Here is a 23,909-nt window from a genome sequence, read left to right on the forward strand (position 1 = left end):
GGAATCGAACCCAGGACTTCCACACGCCAGGCTGACGCTCTACCACTGAGCCAACCGGCCAGGGCCTACACTGTAGTTTTTTAAATGGATTAAGCTGATTATGCTATTTAAGCCTTTCATTCCTGGAATTTATATAATATAAATAGGTAAACACAGCATGCTTGAAGTTATCTTAAAGGGCAGATTCAGAGATTGACTTGCTTAAAGTTACTCACCTAGTGGCCAGCAGAGCCAGAACCAGAGTCCATGTCTTGGTCTCACACTTTTCTTAATACCCAAGTGGAGAAGATACAAGGCCCAAGGAATGGTGAAGACAGGGAGCTCCCCATTTTCACTCAAGCCACAGAAGATGATATGGGCTCAGGGCTGATGTTGACATTCATTTGAGCATACTCCTCTGTACGTCACCTGTACTTTTAGAACACCCAGCTTTAGTCAGTTATGATTATTTCTCCCAGAATACCTTTTTCTATCCATCTTCAGCTCTCCAACCCTGCTCATCTATCAAGGTTGATCCCAAGTTCCCCCTCTTTTATGAACTCTTACTTCTATCTCCCCAGTAATGTGCTTTCTTACATAGCCATACCTGTTGGTCACCTGTTGTTTTTTCTCAGAAATAATAATTATTGGATGAAATTGGAAAAAGTAATCTCAATGACCAAAAAAACACAAGAAATCCTCTAACTTCATGAAGATCTTAAGTAGGTATTCATTCATTCATTCATTCATTCATTCATTCATTATCTTTTAGTATAACCAATCTTCACTGAGCACTCACTTCTCATATCCAAAGCACATCTTTTCCTCAAAGACCAGCATAAATCTTATATTCTTCAGGAATTTCTCCCTAATTCCTCACCAGTAAGTAATGAATGCTTCTCATAAATCAGCTATTTATTGTCTGTGTTTTGCAACCGAAAGCTTTTTTTCCCCCTCCAGGAGACAGTAAATTCCCAGAGGAGTATTTTTCTTGAAGAAAAATACCAAAATAAGGTAACACATTTTTTCCTATTTTTTAAAAATAGGATATGAGGAAAAGGGGGATGCATTCAGGGTGACACTAGAATCTATATAATCACAATAAATTAAAAAATAGGATTGAATCAGATATTTACTGATAGCTGACCACACTAAATTATTAGTCTCAGTGCAGAAAGTCATATGCAAAAAAAAGATGAGGTGATGATTAAATTGACTGTTTCTCTCATTTTTTTCTTCATTGGGAACTTTCAGGCCATCAGTACTTGGCAGACAAAACTATTCCATTTACCCTCTGGTTCTGGAAAAGATATTTGAAAACCCAGCAACATTCAAAGCTAAGGTTTTTAAAATCATCATTTCCTTAAAGGATGTGAGAAATCCTAAGGGGAAATATTTACAAGGAAAATCTGTTTTCTCTTTGGAATTTACAGATTTTATTTGTCTATTTTCCTCTTCTTAGACATGTCTTCACCTTTGCCTCATCCCACGTGGCAAGAAGACAGATCCAGTTGTCTTTCCATGGATAAATTTATCATCTAGTAACTGGCCTAGTTAAGTCTATGCCTATTTAAGTAAATGCCTTTCAGTTAATCAAAGTTTAACATTGTCATTAGTTTATCTTAATGTTAAAACAATGCTTAAGAATGACTCAGTAGTTCCAGTTTAACCAGACTCCTTTTGCAAAACAGCTATCAAGAAAGTACTATAATTTTTAACCAGCTACCATAATTTGAAAACTTGACAATGTGATAAATGGCATCTATTTTGAGTTTTATGCCCTTTCTCTATGTTCCCACACCCCTCTCTTTTGTACATAACTCACTACTTGATTATTGTCTGTTTACTCACTATACCCTTCACAATGCTATAATCTCTTATTATATTAATATTGATATGGATTGAGAGATACACTCATGCCCTGTGTGATTATCATGCATAATCAGTGACATGTCAGAGGTTCTTGATAAGTATTTGATGAGTGGACAAGAACATCACAGCCTTTCAAGTTCTTACTAAGACCCAACATATACCAGAGTGTTATTCAAAGAGCCACTCAGAGAGACATAGGGACACAGTTTTTTGTGAGTTGGTTATAACTTTCAATTAAAAAAAAGAAGGTAGTTCTGTTTAGTTTTTCTACAAATGACTTATTTTATTATTATTATTTTAGCTTGCAAAATCTCAATCTTCTGTGTACTGGTAATTGATGTCTTCAGAACTCTGTCCCCAGAGAACCTACGGAGAACTCAGGCATGTCAATAGATAGATGATTGTAAGGGAGACACTATGTGTGGTAGCTTGGGGGTTTGGTTGTTCATGGCAGACATGGCAGAGGAAATGACATCTAAGCAAACTACTAAAGATGAATAAGAAATAATGAGGCAAAGATTGGGAAGGAGAATTTTCTAAGAAAAGGGAGTGAGTGAGGGGAACTGAGACAAAAATTCAGCAGGACAATAGTTGGAAGCAACAAAGAATGGCGAGCAGTGAGTCTGGCAGGTAAACTGGGACCAGCCAGCAAGGAGTTTTTGAGTCACTTAGGAATTTGAACTTTAGCCTCAGACTAAGCAGGGGCTTTTGAAAGTTTAAGTCAGGGACAGATAAGATCAGATTTGTATTTTGGAAAGATCATTCTGGTTTCTGTGTGGTAAATAGATTAAGAGGAAGGGTTCACAGGAAAGTTTCCCCCAGCTATTTTCCTGTGTGTGTCTAAATATGATGAGCCCCTTCATGCACATGCTTGCACATACACATGTGCACACATTTATTTAAATCATATAAAAGAAGTTCACTGGTGACAGTAACAGAACATTTTCAAAGATTAAACTCTTTCTTTCCCAAAATACATTCTTATTCAGAAAATCATGATAAATCTTGATTCTTGTTTACTTTCTCTCTCAACTTCTATTTATTTCTTCATAACACACATATACCGTGGTTTTGAAAATAAAAAATAAGATAAAAAAATAATAATTATTAAGTCCTAAATTAAATCCCCTGCCTCCACTTGAACGCAGCTACTATTAACTTTGGTGTATAAAATTTGTGTTATGAATTCATATTACATAACTGGATTCATATTATACATAGTGTGATACATCTGCTTTGCTTTTGAGAATATATCATGAGTATCTTTGCGTGCCTTATCAGTGGGCATATAATATTTTACTATATGATTGTGCTGTAATTTAGTACATCGTGTTGTTGGAAACTTCACTTTTAATTTGATCAGGTTAGAGTCCTAGAAATTTTTCACAAAATTAAGATGACATTTTCCAGGCAGACTTCTCTGTTTCTTTGGTATTATAGATTTTCAGTATTTTGGGGGGAACTTTACCACTAATTAAAATAATACCAAGAAAGTAATGTCCCTTTGGGAGTTCTCTGCATCAGGAAAACTTTTACTTACAATAAAATGAAAGTAGATGCTTAAAATAAGAGTCTTTTTTTGTTGCTTTTGTTACAGAGACAGAGAGAGACAGAGAGAGGGACAGATAGGAACAGACAGGAAGGGAGAGAGATGAGAAGCATCAGTTCTTCATTGCAGCATCTTAGTTCTTGATTGCTTTCTCATATGTGCCTTGACTGAGAGGTTGCAGCAGAGTGAGTGACCCCTTGCTCAAGCCAGCGACCCCGGGCTCAAGCCAGTGACCCTGCATTCAAGCTGGTGAGCCCGCACTCAAGCCAGCTACCTCAGGGTTTCGAACCTGGGTCCTCTGTGTCCTAGTCCAGTGCTCTATCCACTGTACTGCTGCCTGGTCAGGCAGAGTAAGAATCTTGATCAAACTCTTTTTTAGAATAAACAAAATGGGAGGTTTATGTACCATAAATAAAAACAGACTTCTCACTTCAAAATGCCTAGATGAGAAGATTCATTTGCCTTGACTTTTTAAGTCTTATTCTAAGAAATTATAAGGGAAAACAGGTATTTTTTATTTTCATTTGGAGCTCTGTTTCTTCAAACCTTGTTCCCTATCCTGTTTTAATGTCCAAAGGTGTCTACCAAGGTAATTTCATGATACCTTTGTACAAAGAATACTGAATTAAAAGTTATAATGTTCAATTTAGTTGTTAGCATTGTCATTGATCAGTGTATTACTTGAGTGAATATACCCTAGACATGAAGAGCTTGAGTTCTGGTGTAAGACATCATTGGGTTCAGAGTCAGATTTAATTACTCATGGTTTTCTTAATTGTAAATGAAGTTATTTATTCCTACTTAGCTGTTTTCATTTTTTTTAATGTGGTATGTTAGTTTGCTAAGGCTGCTGTAGCAAAATACTGCAGACAGGTGGTTTAAACAACAGACATTTATTTTCTCACAGTTCAAGATCAAAGTGTCTGTAATATTGGTTTCTTCTGAGACCTGTTTCTTGGCTTATCTCACTGTGTCCTCGTGTAGTCTTTCCCTGTGGGTGCCAGAGTCCTCAGTGTGTCTCTCTGTGTCCTCATCTCCTTTTCTTATAAAGACACCAGTCACATGGGACTAGGACCTCCCTTAAACACCTCATTTTAACTTAATTACCCTGGCTGGGTAGCTCAGTTTCTTAGAGCAATGTTCTCATATGCTAAGGTTGCAAGTTTGATCTCTACTCAGGGTACAGCAAGAATCAACCAATGAATGCATAAATAAGTGAAACAACAAGTCAATGTTTCTTTCTCTCTCCCTTCTTCTCTCTCTCTCAAATGAATAAGTAAAAATTTTAAAAATTAAAAATAAAAAACCTAAATAAATAATAAAATAAAAGTCCCTATATCCAAATATAGTCACATCCCAAGGTACTGGGTGCTAGGGCTTCAGCATATGCATTTTAGGGTATGCAGTTTAGCTCATAACATGTGGCAATAGATCTAAAACATTTCTTTTAGTTCTCTGCCATATTGTATTCTCAATAGAAGTAGCAATTATTATTATTTAACCTCTCTGAGCTTAATTTTTCTCATTGTGAAATTGGGATATTACTATCCCCACCTGCATATAATGATGATTTGAGATAATTTAAGTTAAATTTATTTGTAAAATAAGTAGTAGGAGATTGTTGTTCATTCCAGATATATACACACATGCTTACTCTCTTTCTTTTCTGGATATGCACATTTCACTCAGGCATTTGCTTTGAGCTTCTTTTCCATTAGAGCTTGGATTTGGAAGAGTAGAATTTAGGCTCCCATTCATCTCCCTTTTATTCACAGAGTTCTGGGCATTCTCACTTCCTGAACAGAAAAGCAAAGGTTAATAATTATCAATTCATGTAGTCTTTCCCATGAAGACTCACTCTGCTCATATGGAGCAGGAAGCAAACATTAATGAAAGTGTAACAGTAGACAGAGGCTCTCCAAGTAGAGGCAGGTGAGAAATCCTCTAGTGCCTCATGGGAGTGTTTTCAAATGAAAAGAATGAACGCTGCTTGTATTAGTTAATAATAGGACCACATGTTCTTCAGGGTAGAAAGAGTAGAGCTGGCAACTTCCAGATGGAAGGCTATGTTCATTTTAATGACTTGGCTGGGATTTCTCTCTGGTTGAAAATTGGACTTGCTATGAAGTCTTTAAAATATAAAAGGTTTTAGATTGACAGAACTTAGGTTTTCCAAAAAAGAGAATTGTGGCATTATAGCACTTTATTGGCATGCCCAACTGAACAGTATGTTTGGAGGGCAAGTATGTGGCCTGGTTCCATAATACTCAGGTTTTGAGGCTAGGTGGAGACTGACTGGAGGTTTTTGGGTATACTGGTACCTGGAGCTTAGTGGGATTGACCTAACCGGTCTGTGTCATGACAGATCATTCTGCTATGCTAGTATAACCTAGTACTTTAGATTTACTCCTCTCTAATGAGATGGAGATGATTCTGGAAAAGATTTTCAGAAGATTCAAGTCACTCCATAGCTCTGAAATGATCAAGTGCTCTCCCAAGTATGACATCATATTTGCTTGGATTCAAACCCACAGTACTGTGGCACCAGCCTACTTTTTAAGTATTCTCAGCTTCTCTATACCCCAGTCTCAACATTTGTACTCTTGACAAACTAATCCTCACACGTGGTGACAGTTTTTCTCAGTGTCTTACTCATGGTGAAATGCCTTCCCTGGAACTTCTGCCTGTTGAAATTCCAACCATCCCTCAGTGCTCATTATAAATCCTATGTATTTATAATAAGATCTCCAGAAAAACTCTCTAGATCCAGTCTACCTATTTAGAAGTGCTTTTTCTTATTTTGAATTCTTATAGTATTTGTTTTCACTTCTCTTATGGTCCCTTACTTAATCCTGAATTATAGGTATTTGATTTCCATTCCATCCCCCAGATTAGCTACTAAAAAATAGGAGTTATCTCAGTTTTCTCTCCACCATCCCCACCCATTCAATACTTAGCACAAGACTGATTAAATGTTGGTCAGGTTGAATTAAAAGACAAATTGGCCCTGGCCGGTTGGCTCAATGGTAGAGCGTCGGCCTGGTGTGCAGGAGTCCCGGGTTCGATTCCCGGCCAGGGCACACAGGAGAAGCACCCATCTGCTTCTCCACCCCTCCCCCTCTTCTTCCTCTCTGTCTCTTTCTTCCCCTCCTGCAGCCAAGGTTCCATTGGAGCAAAGTTGGCCCGGGCACTGAGGATGGCTCTGTGGCCTCTGCCTCAGGTGCTAGAATGGCTCTGGATGCAACAGAGTGACGCCCCAGAGGGGCAGAACATCGCCCCCTGGTGGGCGTGCCGGGTGGATCCCGGTCGGGCGCATGCGAGAGTCTGTCTGACTGCCTCCCCATTTCCAACTTCAGAAAAATACAAAAAAAAAAAAAAAAAAAGACAGTGGTGTAACCTAGCTTCAGGGTCCCTAGAAATACAAAGTTTATAATACCCTATGCAGATGAAGTGGGAATATTGGACTCCATATGCGGAAGATCAGAGTGGCAGTCTTTTCTTAGCACAGACCGAACATGCAGCTAGTAAACTCTGCCACAGTATAACATTTCAAGGACAAGTAAGCCAATGTAAACCACAATATGTGGTTTACAAAATCAGAAACCTGTTTTTTAACCACTAAATATAACTTTATGGTCTATTTGATATGATTTTTCTAGGCTGTGGTTCAGTTCAAACAAGGCTCTTCAATTGAACACAATCATAATTCTCTTCTTTACTCATTAGCAGCCACTTTACAACTTCAATACGGCTTATTCTGGGTGGCATGGAGAAAAGTTATGGCTTTTAGAGAGATAAATTTGGATGTAACTTTTCTTTGAAGATTTTATTTATTGATTTTAAAGAGAGGAGTGAAAGAGAAAGGAGTGGGGGAGGAACAGGAAGCATCAAATTATGGTTTCTTCTTGTATGTGCCTTGACTCAGGGTTTTGAACTGAGGACCTCAGCATTCCAGGTCCCCACTTCATCCACAGCACCACCACAGGTCAAGCACTTCATCCACGGCACTACTACAGGTCAAGCAGGTGTAATTTTTTGATATGCACTTGTCTACAGTGGTCTGTCCTTCATTTTCCTGCTGAATAAGGTAGATTGGCCCCTTAGTCTTAGACACAATGAAGTTTACCAAAATCATTAACTTTGGAATCAGAAGATCAGGTTGTGGGACTAAGCACTTCTATTAGGACTCATGTGGCCCTGAGTACAATTTTTTACTTGTAGAGGAGGGAGTCTAAACCAAATGATGTTCAAGGACCATTTCAGTCTTTTCACTTTGGGATCACTTAGATGATTTAAGAAGTAAAGCCATACTTTCATCAAAATTAATGAAGTTTACGAAAGTGCAGGTTGCCATATATATATATATATATATATATATATATATATACACACACACACACACACATACTCACACACACATACATATATAGATACCTATATATCAGTATAGTAGTATACCAATAAAGTAGAGTCTCGGAAAGGTAATTAGTCTTTTAAGCCACTCTGAAGCAGGAAGGATTGTTTTTTGGTAAAAAAAAAAAAAAAAAAGAAAAATGTAGAATACCATATTTTATTCATGGAAATTATCAGAGCAGCATAGTAAGTATGCTAAAATATTATCATAAATGTTTAACTTTTAATTTAGTTTATCTTACACTTAACTATAAAAACTTTTTATTTATGTCTTATGGCCACCCAGGGGAATAAACTTCTTAGCGAGATAAGGGCTAACTACAGACCCCAAAACAAATTCCCTTGTCCTTCTGGACTGCTCTGAGTTATTTGTAATAATATATAAATGATCATGCCCTCATTCTGGAAAGTCTTCTTTGCTTTCTTTGAGCCTAAGATCACAAGTGTATCTCAGGTGAAGACCCTGCCCAGTAATCAATTGATCAACTCTCAAGTCAAGATTCTTTACTACTAAGATGTATTCTTTTGCAAGCCTTCTCAGTATATCAAACACAGACTAGTTCAAAATGGAATGATATTTTTCTCCAACCCACAACCAAATTTTGGAACCACCTAAAAATACTGATTTGCATTGCTGTTTCCATCTATTCTTTTTTAAAGGGAGAGAGACAGAAAGAGGTGGGGGAAGACAGAGATGAGAAGCATGAACCCATAGTTCACTTTTAGTAGTATACTGATTGCTTTTCATACGTGCCTTGACCAAGGCAGGGCTAAAGCTGAGCCAATGACCCCCTTGCTCAAGCTGGCGACCTCAGGGTTTAGAATTGGAGCCCTTATGTCCCAGACCAATGCTCAATCCACTGTGCTACCACCAGTCAGGCTCCATCATATTCTTAATTGACTAGTTTGGAAATTTTAAGGATGTCCTTAATTTTTGCATGTGTTTTGACTAATACTAGAGGCTGAATTGTGTCCCCCCCCATCCCCAAATTTTTATGTTGAATCTTTCACTTTCAGTGGATGGTATTTGCACATGAAGCCTTTGGGATGTAATTAGGTTTAGCTGAGTTAGTGAAGGTGAGAATTAGAATTAGTGCCTTATAAGAAGAGACACAGAAAGTTTGTTCATTCTCTCATTCTCTACCACGTGAGGACATCGTGAGAAGGTGGTCATCTGCAAACCTGGAAGAAAGCTCTCACCATCATGCTGTTGTTTAAGCCACCCAGTCTATGTTATTTCATTATGGCAGCCCAAGCTTCCTAAGATAATCAACTGTGTTTTTCTTTATGTGTGAAACAGAATTACAATGTGTTCCCAGAATTTTGCCTCTTCTCTAGTCTCCCCTTACTTCCAGTTTATCCTACAATAACTAGGCTAACCTTTCTATGAGAGAGTATTAGCAATTCAATAGTATAAATCCTTTCTCAACCATTCTTCCTGCTGAGAAATAAAAAGTATTTCAGAATTCTGGTTTCTGGTTCTGCTTATTAGAGGTTTGGTGTTGCCATTCTGTTCTAGCAACAAGTAAAAAGCTGAACAGACTAAAAAACAGTACCTTTTTTAGGGTTTACTAAAAGAAGTGAGGACACAGTATTTTAAAAAAATAAACTTCTGTGGAAGACAATGTCAAAGTAGAAGATAAGCAATAGACTAGGAAAAAATATTTGTAAAAGACACAATGGAAAGAAGGAATTGTTGTCCAAAACATATATAGAGCTCTTACACATCAAAAACAAGAAAACAAACAACCCAATTAAAAAATGGATCAGAGAACTTAACATAACAGATACTTCACCTAAGAAGATATACAGTTGGTAAATAAGCATACAAAAAATTCTTCCACATCATATATCATCAAGGAATACAAATTAAAGCAATGAGATACCAATACAGACCTATTATGGTGACCAAAATCCAGAATACTAACAGCACCAAATGCTGACAAGAGCATTAAGCAACAAAAACTCTCATCATTGCTGGTGGAAATGCAAAATGATGAGGCCACTGCAGAAGACAGTGTGGCAGTTCCTTACAAATTAAACTCGCCTGACCAGGTGGTGGTGCAGTGGATAGAGGGTCGGACTGGGATGCGGAGGACCCAGGTTTGAGACCCCAAGGTTGCCAGCTTGAGTGCAGGCCCATCTAGTTTGAGCAAAAACTCACCAGCTTGGACCCAAGGTCGCTGGCTTGAGCAAAGGGTTACTTGGTCTGCTGTAGCCCCCCCCCCTCCCTGGTCGAGGCACATGCGAGAAAGCAATCAATGAACAACTATAGTGTTGAAACGAAAAACTAATGATTGATGCTTCTCATCTCTCTCCATTCCTGTCTGTCTGTCCCTGTCTATCCCTCTCTCTGACTCTCTCTCTGTCTCTGTTTAAATAAATAAATAAATAAACAAACAAACAAATTAAACTCTTATCTTACCATCTACCAAACTTATCCCTTGGCATTTACCCAAAGGCATTGAAAACTTATGTTCACATAAAAACCTGCACATGAATGTTTTAGAAGCTTTATTTGCAATTGCTAAACTTGGATACAATGAAGGAGTCCTTCGTAGGTAAACAGAAAAACTGTGATACACCCAGACAATGGAATATCATTTAATACTAAAAATTAATGTTATCTAACCATGAAAAGACATGGAGGAAACTAAATACATATACTAAGTGAAAGATGATGATCTGAAAAGGTGCAATGCTATTTAATTCCAAATATTTGACATTTTTTAAAAGGCAAAACTATGGTGAGAGGATGAAGATCAGGGGTGGGGGTGTGAAGGGATGAATAGATGGAGAACAGAGGATTTGGGGGGGCATAAAAATGCTGTGTGTGACACAATAATGATATACTTGTCATTAAACATTTCTCCCACCCCACAGAATGTTCAATAGCATGAATGGAATCTATGGACCTTAGGTGACTATGATGTGGCAGCGTAGGTTTCTTAGTGGCACCAAATGTACCACTCTGATTGGGAAGTGATGTTGATATGGGAGAAACTATGCTTATGGGCAGGGGACATATCAGAAATCTCTGCTCTTCCCTTATAATTTTGCTATGAATCTAAAATTGCTCACAAAAGAGACTTAAAAAGGTTTTCATAACTATCTCAAATATTGTCGTGTTTTTTTTCAAATCCTTTATAGAATGAGGTAGTGGAGATTTTCATGACTACACTCACATACATGCACACATGGATACATCTGTTTCTCTTTTTCCAAGAATAAAAATCAAAACACCTCAGTTTAGTGTTCAAAGATCTCCATAATCCAGCCCTGCTCAATCTTATTTTCCATTGCTCTGCAATCTAAACCTTCCAAATGAGCCAGGTCAGTCAAATCACTATTCTGTAAAAACATCTGAGTCATTCTTATTTCTCCCTTCTCCCCCTTTTCTGCATCTGAGATGTCTACATGTCTTCTGTTACTCAGGACCCAGCCTCAGTCCCACTTTCTCAGTGAGGCCTTCCTGAACCTTCCAGGTATCAACCTGTGGTTGTGAGTGCCAACTCAGTGCTAACAGGAATCACCAATTCAGGGTGTGGTGAAGAAAACTTTCTTAAATGCAAAAACAGCTCAATTGTGATACAGCATGGCTGTGAAAACAACACAGCTGTGGAACAGCTCAGTTGTGATACAGCACAGCTGTGGGCAGCCCTGGGGCCAGGCCCCACCCCTGCAGCTCAGCTCTGCCCCTTTCTGGACTGCTCTGCTCTGTGCTGGTCTGTTCTGCACTGCACTGGTCTGCTCCACCCGGCTCCAGCAAGCCATCTTTGATGTTTCAGCTCAGCCAGGGAAACACAATCTTTGGTCTTCAGTTGGCAGGGAAAATACACTCCCAGAGCCGGGGTGGGTACTGGCTTTATAGATAAGTACCCATCCTTGGTCTCTTGATTGGTTTGCTCTTATGCAAATGAGGATTCTAAATCCTCACAGTTTGATTGGTTCAAAAGGCACTTGCCCAGTTGGTCAGAATGAAGCTTCTCTGATTGGTAGCTGAAGATGCTGATGGGGATATAGTTGCACAGCTCCAATTGGATGCAGAAAGTCTCAGTTTAGATGGCAGAAGTGCAGTGCAGGCAGGCAGTTCAGTGCAGAGGCAGATAGTTCAGTGCAGGCTTCTTCATGAAGTGCAATTTGCATGAGAGGTTCTGGGTAGAAATGGATACTAGGATTGATTGCATTGTTCATTGTTTTTGTTGTTGTTGTTTAATTTGAGCCAAGTTAGCTACCCAGAGCCCTTTTTAGTATCTTATTCCTCAGGGCCTACACAGGTTACTGTGATTTCAAATTTCTCTCAAAATCTAATGCACTGTATTGACTGTTAACCATACACTCTGCCCTCTAATCCTGTAGAACCTTAGTTATTGATATTAATAGTCTGTGTATATCTCCTTGCTCTACTGGCCTATATTTTAATAAAAAGGTCAAGGACTATATTGCAAATATTTTATATCTTCAGAGAGCATCTATCACAATTCTTTTTATGGCAGAAACGATGAGCAAATACTTGTTACATGGACCAGATATGCACAAACTCACCTCTATTTTGAAATAGATTAAAATCCCAAATGTATGTTTGTGCATGTTTTAATAAAAGATGTTGACTGAAACCATAGTCTTGCCACTAATTTTCAGTGCAAATCTTCCCTCCAGCTGTAAATGTAACAGTGACACTAGATAATTGAATTTCTAGCTCCAGTTACCCATGGTTAATGAAAGTTAGTATTCATAAGAGTGGCTGGTGGCTCAGTGGATAGATTGTTGGCCTGGCATATGTACATACCAGGTTCAATTCCTGGTCAAGGCACACAGAAGAAGTGACCATCTGCTTCTCCATCCCTGCTTCTCCCCCTTCTTTCTCTTCCCCTCCCACACCCAATGGCTCGATTGATTCGAGTGTGGCCCTGTGCACTGAGGATGGCTCGGTTAGTCCAAAGGTTGGCCTCAGGTGCTAGAAATAGCTTGGTTCTTTTGAGCATCATCCCCAGATAGGGTTGCTGGATGGATCCCAGCTGGGCACATGTGGGAGTCTGTCTTATTATCTCCTCTCTTCTCACTTAAAAAAAAACATTCATAAGACCGATGCAGGTGCCCCAGAAGTAACACAAGGATCAGTGCTACTTGATATGTCCAGTAAGTGGATTTTGTCCGTTTAACCTCCTCACAAATTCAGATGCTCTGGAACTTTTTTCCAGTACCATTTGTTGGCAAAGGTACAGAGAAAATGTTTGGGTTGATATTTAACCTGTGTATATAGCTGGGACATTTAATTTTTAGCCCGAGGTTTACTGCTGTGGCTGAATGCTTAAAAAGGGCAGGTGTGCTGCCAGAGGAGCTCATGAAACTTTGAAAGAACTTTGTCATCAAAACTACCTCTCTAATAAGACCATGTGACCTGTCAGGTTAAGATCCCCCACTGGTAAATTTGATGGGTTAAACACCTGAAGGGACCTTAGTCTCTTCCTGAAGTCCCCTCCAAGAGGGATCTTTGGAGTGAAACTCACTTTGGCTTGCAGCCATGGTGCATTCTTTTATATGAGCTGAAGTGAATGTTTATAAACACTTTTTGAAGTACATCTCCCACCCTTATAAGAGCAAGAGAAAGTTTGTATTTCACAGGGGAACATGGCATGTTTATACCAATATGGTACTAGAAAAGCTTCTGATTTGCTTGTTTACTTTTCTTATATTTCTCACAGTAGAGTGATTTGGTGGCATGTTAAATCTGTTTCATAAACAAAAAATAGTAGACCAAAATGAAAGGTAGGTGTTAGAAATAGTAATGACAGCAGTTTTCTGTATACTCACTAAACCCTGAAGTCCTCCCCAAATCATCAATTTTGCCAAGCTATTCCCAGAGTTAGCCTAGCACTATTACAATGTTTAGCAAGGCAAGGCCCAATTTATTTATTTATTTTCCCTGACTCACATGTCTTCATCTCCAAACCGCTCAGGAAGGATGGGTGCCTAAGAGAGAAACAGGACATAAACCAGCATTTTGATTCTCAGTCCTCTGGCTTCTCACTCCTTCTTGCCTATGACTGATATTTTAGGCCTGTCACTTTATTTCACAAAACAATGTTGCAGACACACAAAACAGTTTTGAAATTTTTATATTCTCAAGAGCAGAAAAAGCAGTGCTAGGTCTATATTAAGCTATTGTACTACCAACTTTTTTTAAGAATGTCTTAGAAGCAGAAAACCCAAATCCACAATTAATTGCCATCTTGCAACCATATTTGACAAGTAAATGTAAGTGATTGCAACTTTGTAGAATGTGGAGGGAAAATGTGATCTGGCCACTGATGGCTACAGAGACATAATTCCGGTAGTAAGCAATTAGGGAGCTGGCTGTTGGTTCTAGAGAAGTATGGCCAGATAGAACTTTTTTAATGGGTCACTTGGGAAAGACAACATTCATCTCCACTTATCATAATGAAAACCAGGCAGAAGCAAAGCATGAGTGAATGGTTAGAACAACAAAATTTGTTTTTGTACCATGAAGTTCATTAGGGGCAACTCAGTCTGTCCAACATTAGTGCTATTGCTCATTGTTTGTATCATCATTGCCCTTGTACATAATGGTCACCTGGACCCACGGGTGAGGTAGGGGTTCATTTTGCAGCTTTTTGAAAAATTTTGTAATAGGAATTGAGTAGAACCTCAATAAGTGATCATTTTTTCATTAATAGTATTTTTAATTGATTTATAAACTATACAACAATATACAAGGGTAAATTCTTATTAACCTCATGTATATATCATGGTCACCAATACGAGGGTCCCAAAGGACAGGAGTACAGTTCTGAGCTTGCAAAGAAGGGGACATTGGAACTTCTATTTATTTATATCTCAAAATCTGACACAAAGAAGATTTTTTTACAAGTTAAACTGATGACTCCTGCAATAGTCATGGGATGCTGGCAAAACTGGAGTACGAATTGAATGACATTTACCTGCCAAAATTTTTTTTGAAGAGGATTAAAGCTGTAGTTCCAAAAACAGTAGCAGGAAGCATATGTCAGACAGGTCTTGGCACAAATCTTCTTTTCGGTAACGATTAGTCATCCAACACCTCAAGGGAGACTTCTGGACAACACTGCAGAGTTTAAGATGCCTGCCGAGTTGTTCAATCTTACCCTATCCTAATGTTTAAAACCAAAAACAATAGAAACAGACAAATAAATCACACACACTAATTTCATTTGATCCTTGGCAGATATTACTTGCCTACATTCCATTGCAAAGATAGTATTCCCTCCTCCTTACCCAGCAGGCATTCAAGTCTTGGCTGATCTCTAATTAGGAAACTAGACGATTCACACATGGCTTGAGGGATTTTGTCCAATTAAGCACGCACTTATGTTTTGACTGACACATTGAGGGTTTTTTGTTTGTTTTCTTTCAAAAACTTCGGGGACTTTTTGTTTTAAATAGTCTCTAACCTGAAATACCATGTTTAAAAGTTCTGCCTCTTCACTTTAGTGTTTTACTTACCCTGAAGATGGTTTTTATTTAGATAGAAACCTTCTAGCAAATTTAGCTGATAGAGTCAGTTCCACTGTGCTTAAAAGGGCAACCTCATTTCACAGTGGCTATGCACCATCACTGTTTAACATTAAGTTGTAAACATCGGATTAAAACTTCACTTAAGTGTTTAGAAAAAGCGGGAAGATATCAATCAAGAGCAGGAAGATGTTTACAGGCTTAGGACCCTAAGTAATAGAAGAAAAGAGCATGAGCTGTTTGGCAAAAGAAAGTGCTTTAAAAAGACATATTCTTCCTTTCCAATTTTTCTACAGAGAAAATTTTCTCTTCAGAAATGTCATTTCCCATCTGATCCTTACCAAACAGAGTTTTGAAAGCTATAAATATTTACTTCTAACCATGACTACATTTCATGCTAACATTCCATAAATGCAAAAATAAGTTGACTTTCTTAGTATGAACATCTAACTTGTGAATTAATGTGTTCTTTAGAATTAGAAATTTCTAAATTTTCTACATTGAAATATATGAAAGAATTGAATTACTAGAAATTTTCTTTACTACAGAGGTTTATTTTTTGATTAAATTGTACCTTTCTTGTATCCAAAAGGTCTATGAATTATTTCGCTAAAACAATTATTTTCATAATTAGATTTTTGAAATGAAAAAATAAAACTAAAAAGGGGGAAATATACCAGCAACAATAAAAATACAACTTAGTTCTGAGCTTTCTAGTAGTCAAGGCAAAAAGGACAACACAGCATATTATGTAGTCCTCAATGTCTGGAAGATTGGTTTTATAAATTTGTCAAGAAAAAGTTATTTTCCATAACTGAATTATTAAAATAACTCAATATATGAATCTTTCTGCAAGTTATATTAACAGCATAAAGGATAGTACCATCACCAGAAATTGTGAAATAAGACTGCAAAGTTGTTTTTCAAATGGCTAATGTTTTTTTTTTCTTTTTCAGTTACAGTTGACATTAAATATTACTTTATATTAGTTTCAGGTGTATAGCATAATACTTAGACATTTATATAATTTATGAAGTGTTGCGCCAATGAGCTTAGTACCCACCTGGCGCCATAAATAGTTTTTACAATATCACTGACTATATCCCTTAAGCTGTACTTTACATCCTGTAACTATTTTGTAATTACCAATTTGTGCTTCTTAATCCCTTCACCCCCCCCCCAGTACGCCCTCCCATCTGGCAGCCAGCAGCTTGTTCTCTGTATCTGAGTCTGTTTCTGTTTTGTTTATTCACTTATTTTATTCTTTAGATTCCACATAGAAGTGAATTTATACGGCATTTGTCTTTCTCTGTCTGATTTATTTCAGTTAGCATAATATAATGTTTTTCAACAGCCAATCCGCAGACCAGTGCTGGTCTGGACCAGCAGTTGAAAAACACGGGCATAATACCCTTTAGGTACGTCCATGTTTTCACACATACTAAAATTTCTTTCCTTTTATGGCTAAGTAATATTGCATTGTATACATCAGCGATTTTCAACCCTTTTTATCTTATGGCACACATAAACTAATTACTAAAATTCTGTGGCACACCAAAAAAAAATATATATATATATATTGCCAATCTGATCAATAAAATAAGTATAATTTTGATTCATTCTCTCACTGGATGGCTATTGTTCTGTTGGCTCTTGTCATTTTTTTATTTCACAACTTAAGGGAAAAGAGTTCAGTATCCCTGACTAGGTAGTCAGGTATTGCATGTTTTAAAGATTCTGGCAGCACACCGGGTAAAAATCCCTGGTATGTAGGTACCACTACTTCTTTAATCCAGTCGCCCATTCATGGGCACTTAGGTTGTTTTCATATCTTGGCTATTGTAAATAATGCTGGTTCTATGAGCAGTTGAAAAGAATATGTGTTCTGCTGCTTTGGGGTGAAATGCTCTAAAAATATAAATTAAATTTAAATGGTCTAATTTGTCATTTCACAGTGTTGTTTCCTTGTTGATTTTCTGCTTGGAAGATCTATCCATTGATTAAAACGAGGTGTTGAAGTTTCCTACCATGATTGTATTACTGTTGATGTTTTCCTTTATGCCCCTCAATGTTTGCTTTATATATTAGGTGATCCTATATTACATACGTACATGTTTACAAGGGTTATATCCTCTTATTGGATTAATACCTTTATCATTATGAAATATCCTTCTTTGTCTCATATTTTCATATAGCTAGTTTTTGACTTTCTAAAAATCTGACTCCGTTATATGGGAATGTTTAGGAATTTCCTAAAATAACATTGGATTCTGATTAACCAGTCTAGTGCTTACATTTGAAATACTATAATTTATAGAATTTAGTTTAATCTAGTAGTTCAAACTGCTTCTAAATTTTGTTTCAAAATTTGGTAGGTCTTTATTTTTAAAGTATTACTTTAATATATTGTTTAATTTAATTTTAATTAATTAACTTACTTGGTTTTGTGACAGAAATTTGAGGTATATTTGGAGATATTAACATGGGATAAAATATCTACAAAAATATCTGGTGTTGCCCTGGCAGTATAAATCAGCTGGTTAGAGCATTGTCCCAATATGCAGAGGTTGTGGGTTTGATCCCGTCAGGGCACAAACAGGTACAGATAGGTGTTTCAGTCTCCTTCTGCCTCTCTCTTTCTCTCTCTCTAGGATAAATAAATAAATGAATAAAATTTTTTTTTTAAAAAAAAAAAATTTAAATGTTTATTTATTCATTTTAGAGAGGATAAGGGGGAGGGGGAGAGAGAGAAAAGAAGAGAAGGGTAGGAAGCCTCAACTTCCATATGTGCCTTGACCAGGCAAGCCCAGGGTTTCGAACTAGTGACCTCAGCATTCCAGGTTAACGGTTATTCACTGCGTCACCACAGGTCAGGCCCAGGATAAAACTTAAAACTAAATATATATCTGGTGTCACCATTACTAAAAACAAAAATCTTACTGTTCCATAAAAGGAAAACTATAAAGTTTTTAGCCTATAAATTTTTAGTGTTTAGCGTAATGTAGATACTGTAATCTGATGACTTTCTTTCTCTTCAGCCAGTGTGTTTATGCTGCTAAGTAAAATTTAGGAATTCTGCTGTGGCCCAGTGGATAAGGGGTCGACCTGGAACGCTGAGGTTTTTGGTTCAAGAACCTGTGCTTGCCCAGTCAAGGCACATATGAGAGTTGATGCTTCCTACTCCCCTCTCCTATCTTATTTTTCTCTTTGTCTTTCTCTAAAATCCATAAATAAAATCTTTTAAAAAAATTCTGCTGTGGCTTAGAAACAATGTCTTCAGTGCCTACTTACATTCTTGTTAGTTGCTAAGAACCCTCATATGGAGTTAAAAATTCTCTAAAGTTGCTGTATTGTGAAATTTAAGTAAAGAGCCAAGGCAAAAATTATAGCACTTTATCAGAATGTAATGCATGATATTGGATGAATTCCAAAAGTGAGGGTGATGAAAGTGGAGAAGAATTCCCTTTCTTCCTGAGCATGTTGATGTTTGAGTAGAAGAATGGAAATGACTTTGGGCTTGACGTTTTTGCCCTAATTGCATAAAAAAGACTTCAGAAGATAGAAAGTGATCCTAAATATTCAATTTCAGAAATACATAGTGAAAGCATGTTTTAATATGCTTTAGAATGTCTTTCTCTTTCCTTGCATGTGTCTTATAAGCTTATAAGTTTCTTATTCAAAATATTTGAGGTTCATATTTTTTTCTAATTCATAAGAGAGGGAACTTGTACATTTTTCCTGAAATATGAAATGCTGAGAATTGTTTTCTTTTGTGTTATGTGCTTGTCCTCAGAATTGAGAAACATTAGCAAAGATGAACAGAATGGAAAAGAAGAGAAAGGAATGAAAGAAAGATAGGGAAAAAAGGATGGAAACTGACCTATTCTGTCCTATTCTTTTCCAAAGGAAAAACATTATCTCTGACCTGGATTACTGTAGTGTTCGGCCTGCAGCCCAAAATTGATTCTCTATTATTATTATTTTAAAATTCATATCAGACAGTGTTTAGAATTTTTTTATCATTTTCTCCTACACGTAGAAGATCATTCAAACTCTTTACTTTAGCATCTGACTGACCTGTCCTCCTCCAACTTCTCAAATCTTTCTTCTTAGTTTCTGCTCTTAAGAAAAAAATATTAAGAGTTTTCCAGTGGTGGGATTAAAATAATTTAACAACTGGTTCTCTGCCCTAATGACAATTTTAAGTATGAAAAAACGGTATACAGAAAAGTAGTTTGTTATTTCATGGATTTAATACTTAAATAAGAACAATAAAAGAGGTACACAAAACTAGATTATAAGAAAGGGTTTTAAAGTATTAATGAAAAAAGTTAACACCTGACAAAAAACAATAAAACAGTTATTTAAGGTATTTTCATATTATTTCTTGATTGGCGTCATCACTTTCAATTTTTTTCACCTATGGGTGGAATGGACATTACTATGGGCACTTAGAATACTCTGTTGTGCAGATGAACATTAAAAAAGAGTAAGGAATGTAAATTTGTGATTTCCACATTCCTGGGAAGGCGCCCATCTTAGAGAGAACCCTGATTACAAGTGCCATTTTAACAATCAGTTTGCTGAATTCAAAAAATTAGGTATTGGTTCTGCTGAACTGCCGAGAATAGGCTGAATCCCACCAGCAGACTTTCTCACTATAGGTCTATTTCACTTTACATTCTTTTTGCCTGGAACACTCTTTCTCTTGTTCTGCTCATGACTGACTTCTAAAAAGTTTAGTTTCATCTCAAAAATTCTTTTACAGAGAGACCTTCCTTAACTAATTTATCTGAATGATAATTCTGCTTTCATTCCAACCGCAGCAGGCTCTTACTGTATTTTTGGAGGTTTTGTTTTGTTTTTTAGCAAGAGAAAGAGAGACAGAAAGAGAGAGACAGAGAGATGACAGGCAGGAAGGGAGAGAGTTGAGAAGCATCAACCCATAGTTGAGTCACTTTACTTGTTTATTGATTGCTTCTCATATGTGCCTTGAGCAGGGGCTCTAGCTGAGCCAGTGAGTGACCCCTTGCTCAAGCCAGCGATCTAGGGCTCAAGCCAGTGACCATATAGGATCATAGCTATGATCCCACATTCAAGCTGGTGACTCAGGGTTTTGAACCTTGGTCCTTAGCAGACCAGGTCAATGTCTATCATTCACGTACCACCACCAGTCAGGCTGTTACAGTATTTTGTTCATTAATTTTTTGTAGCCCATAGCACAGTCTGAAGTAATTTTCATTAATGATTTATTTACCTGATATTTGTCTCCTTGGATGAGAGTGTAAACACCTAGAAAGTGAGGTCCTTATTTGTTTTGATCATGTAATTATTCTCATTGACATCACAGTATCTGGCACAGATTCTGTGCAAAATAAATATTTGCTGAATAAGTAAATGAGTTAAAGAAAGAATTTGGGCATAACGGAGTTCTGGGTCTATGTATATTTTCTTGAATAGAAGAATGATCAATTAGAAAACTCCTAGAAGTTCTTTTAGAACTTTTTTGGGAAAAGTTTGCATAATGACAGATAGTAGAAAGTTATGCTATACACATAGGGCGAAGGACAAATCCTGAAGGTTCTTGAATGTCATGTACACAATTTCTGGAATCACTTTTGTTAATGTATAGCTCCTGAAGGTTTTGGAGTAGTGAATGTGTACTTTTGAAATGCTCCATTGGTGTTAGCCACGGAAAATCACTTGTGTCTCAGAAGAGTCCTTCACTCACCAGTGGACAGAGTCACTTCTGAGTGCCAGCAGGGCATTGATTTAATCAGAATTCCTTTCTTTTTCCACGCAGCATGACTGCCACGTACAGTTGCACTTCTGGGCTGGCAGGAGAAAATGTTTGCCTAGTTCTGCATAGCCTGAGGTGACACGACCTGGTGCTTCTTGAAAGCATTTCCTACCCGTTTCTCATATATCGATATTACCGTCTTGTTGTCAAATTATTTCCTTTTCCTCAGTTGTTCTTTATTTTGCAACTATTTTTTTTTATGCATAGAATTACCCTCACATTAAAGTTATCCTCTCCTGTGGTTTGTCTTATTTTGGTCTTAAAGGAAATCAAGTTTGGAGTCTTGAATGCAGTTTACTTTCTGTGTGTTTTAATGGAGGAGTGGATAGATCCTTCCTTAGTTGAAACTTAGTACTTACAAGCCTTATAGTAATCTCCAGCCAATAATATGGCATTATATGTAGCACGCACATGGTCATCTGGACTTTTCTTACTACTTTAGATGTGTGTATCTAGTTTCTAAAATAGAGTACAAAGATATAAGCCTCCAGTTAAAATAACAGCCTGTTTTATAGACTCTGGCAGCCAATTCAAGTTTCCTGAACTGGTTCACAATAGTTTAAAAGCCTTGGCCAGTTCATGAATAAGTTTTATGGTTTAACTTTAAGTCATGGAATATTTTTATACTGTATTGAAGATGATGGTATTATGTTTAATACCAGGTTATAAATGGAGAAAGCACCAAAGAAGAAAATAAAACAAAACCCAAAAAACAATGTGGTTAAATGTAAGAAAAGGAACCAGTGTATCAATGTTGTCTGACAGTTTTCAGACAGTGTGAACTCCTGGCTCACATTCATCGATGATAATCAGTATTAGAAGTTCTCAGTAGGAAGAATGACTTCTGAAGTATTGCTACATTTACATTCTGTTAGTACCTTGTAGCTTATGATGCACAGTCACATGGAATATACTAACATACCTTCTGATTTCTGAGTAAAAGATTTACTTGCTAAAAGTTTCTTTTTTCTTAGACATATCATAAATATCATCTCTATATAAAGTAGATGGGAAACAAAAAGATAAATAAGTGGTATGTTCCCTTTCCTCAGAGATCTGTACTGGAGAAACAAACACTCTCAGGTAGATACAGTGTATGGCAGCACAGACGCACCAGTAGAGGAAAAGCGATATGACATTGCAGTGCTTGACTACAGCTGTAGGGTTGAGAAAGGATCTCTTAGAGAAGACAGAATTGAAGTTTGGCTTTATAGGATATGTTAGATTTTAATAATAAGAGACCAGGGGATGAAGGATCTCTAGGTCAGTGGAACAGCCTGAGCAAAACATGAAGGTAAGAAAGTGAAAAAATATATATTGATTTATGTTCCATCAACTGTCATGGTTGGTGCTATAGAACTAGAGTCCGTCAATGCTAATCTGTTTTGTTCATAACTTATGATTTGACTCGTCATTGGAGGCAGTTTTCACCAACGAATCTTAGGAGTCTTTATAAATTATGTATCCATATAGACCATACCTGTCATTAAGGAGAACATATTTACATCCTTGAAACTGATAGATCATTTATAAGTTGGATTCTATTGTTTATTTTATTAGGGTTTTACAGACTTCTAAAGCACATTGATATGTATTACACAATTAATTCCTTCCAAAATCCTATATAGTAGATGGTGATCTGGGGGTTTTATGGGCATTTTTAAAAAAGGAGAACTGAGGTACAAATGCTTAGATGTCATTTCCAAGATCCACTTGATCAATATGTGTAGACACACACCCAATTTACAATCTGTTCTTTTTCCTCTATACTTATACACTTGTTACTATGTAGATGTCCACAAAATTTGTATTTATTTGTGTTGGACCATGATTTAAATAAAGAGGGAAACCTGTTCCAAAATTAGTGATTTTTGACAGCCAAAATAATTTTGGGAGCACAGAATTGAGAACAAAGATAAACATGGCAGGGAAAGCTGATTTCAGTCAAGATTTAATGGCAAGAAGACCAATAGGCAAAGATATATAAATTCAAGGCAAAAGAACATTTTACTATTATTAGACAAAGTTAAGGGTATCAGGTCTTAGAATAGGGAAGTTTATGTTTTCTGTGGTGAGGGCTAAGATTCTTTCTATATCACAAGATGGCAATAACAGGGACATGGGAAACTACCATTTCTTTCTATATCTTACTCATACCTGAGTGGCCAGACTGCCAAAACATACTCATTTAAATCTTATCTGCCAGTTCTAGGATTTTACATTTATTTGTTTAGGAACAATGAGTTTTTATATCTTTATACTTTAAAATAGATGAAACATAATTTGAACTTACCATGAAAAAGATTACTAATGTAAATATTCAGTTTTCTGAAATGGGCTAATGAATCTGTCCACAGACATTGTTTATGATTAAAGCATAGGGAAATGTCTTAAACTGAGTAAATTTAATTCCAGTTTGGTTAAAAAATGCATCACTGCATGTTACATGGAAAACAGTGTATTAAGTGGTTTAGAAGAAGATTTATAGTATCTATGTAGTGTTACTAAAAATCTTTTTTGTATTAATGAGAATCAGTAGTATATTTGGAATCAAATACCTCAATCAAAGGGGTATGGTAGAACTTTGTGTGTGCTGTATTTAGCATGTCTTATTGGAATAATTCACCCTTTTTAACTTTGTGTTCTTCACATTCTAAAACTTGGTAAGAAATTTGGTGGAGTCAGTGGTATGCCCATCCCATCCATGGAAAGTCATGGGTTTGTTAAATTTTCATTGTCAAGATTAAAGCAAAAGAAACAAAAACAAGTGAGGATAAAATAAAA

General features: G+C 36.8%; 1 protein-coding gene across 1 annotated transcript in view; it reads left to right on the forward strand.

The window, feature by feature from the left end:
* The window catches only part of P3H2 (prolyl 3-hydroxylase 2), a 182,959-nt gene that overhangs the window by 114,639 nt on the left and 44,411 nt on the right, over positions 1–23,909 (forward strand). The window lies entirely within an intron of this gene.

The sequence above is a fragment of the Saccopteryx bilineata genome, chromosome 8 (assembly GCF_036850765.1).
Source record: "Saccopteryx bilineata isolate mSacBil1 chromosome 8, mSacBil1_pri_phased_curated, whole genome shotgun sequence".
NCBI lineage: Eukaryota > Metazoa > Chordata > Mammalia > Chiroptera > Emballonuridae > Saccopteryx > Saccopteryx bilineata.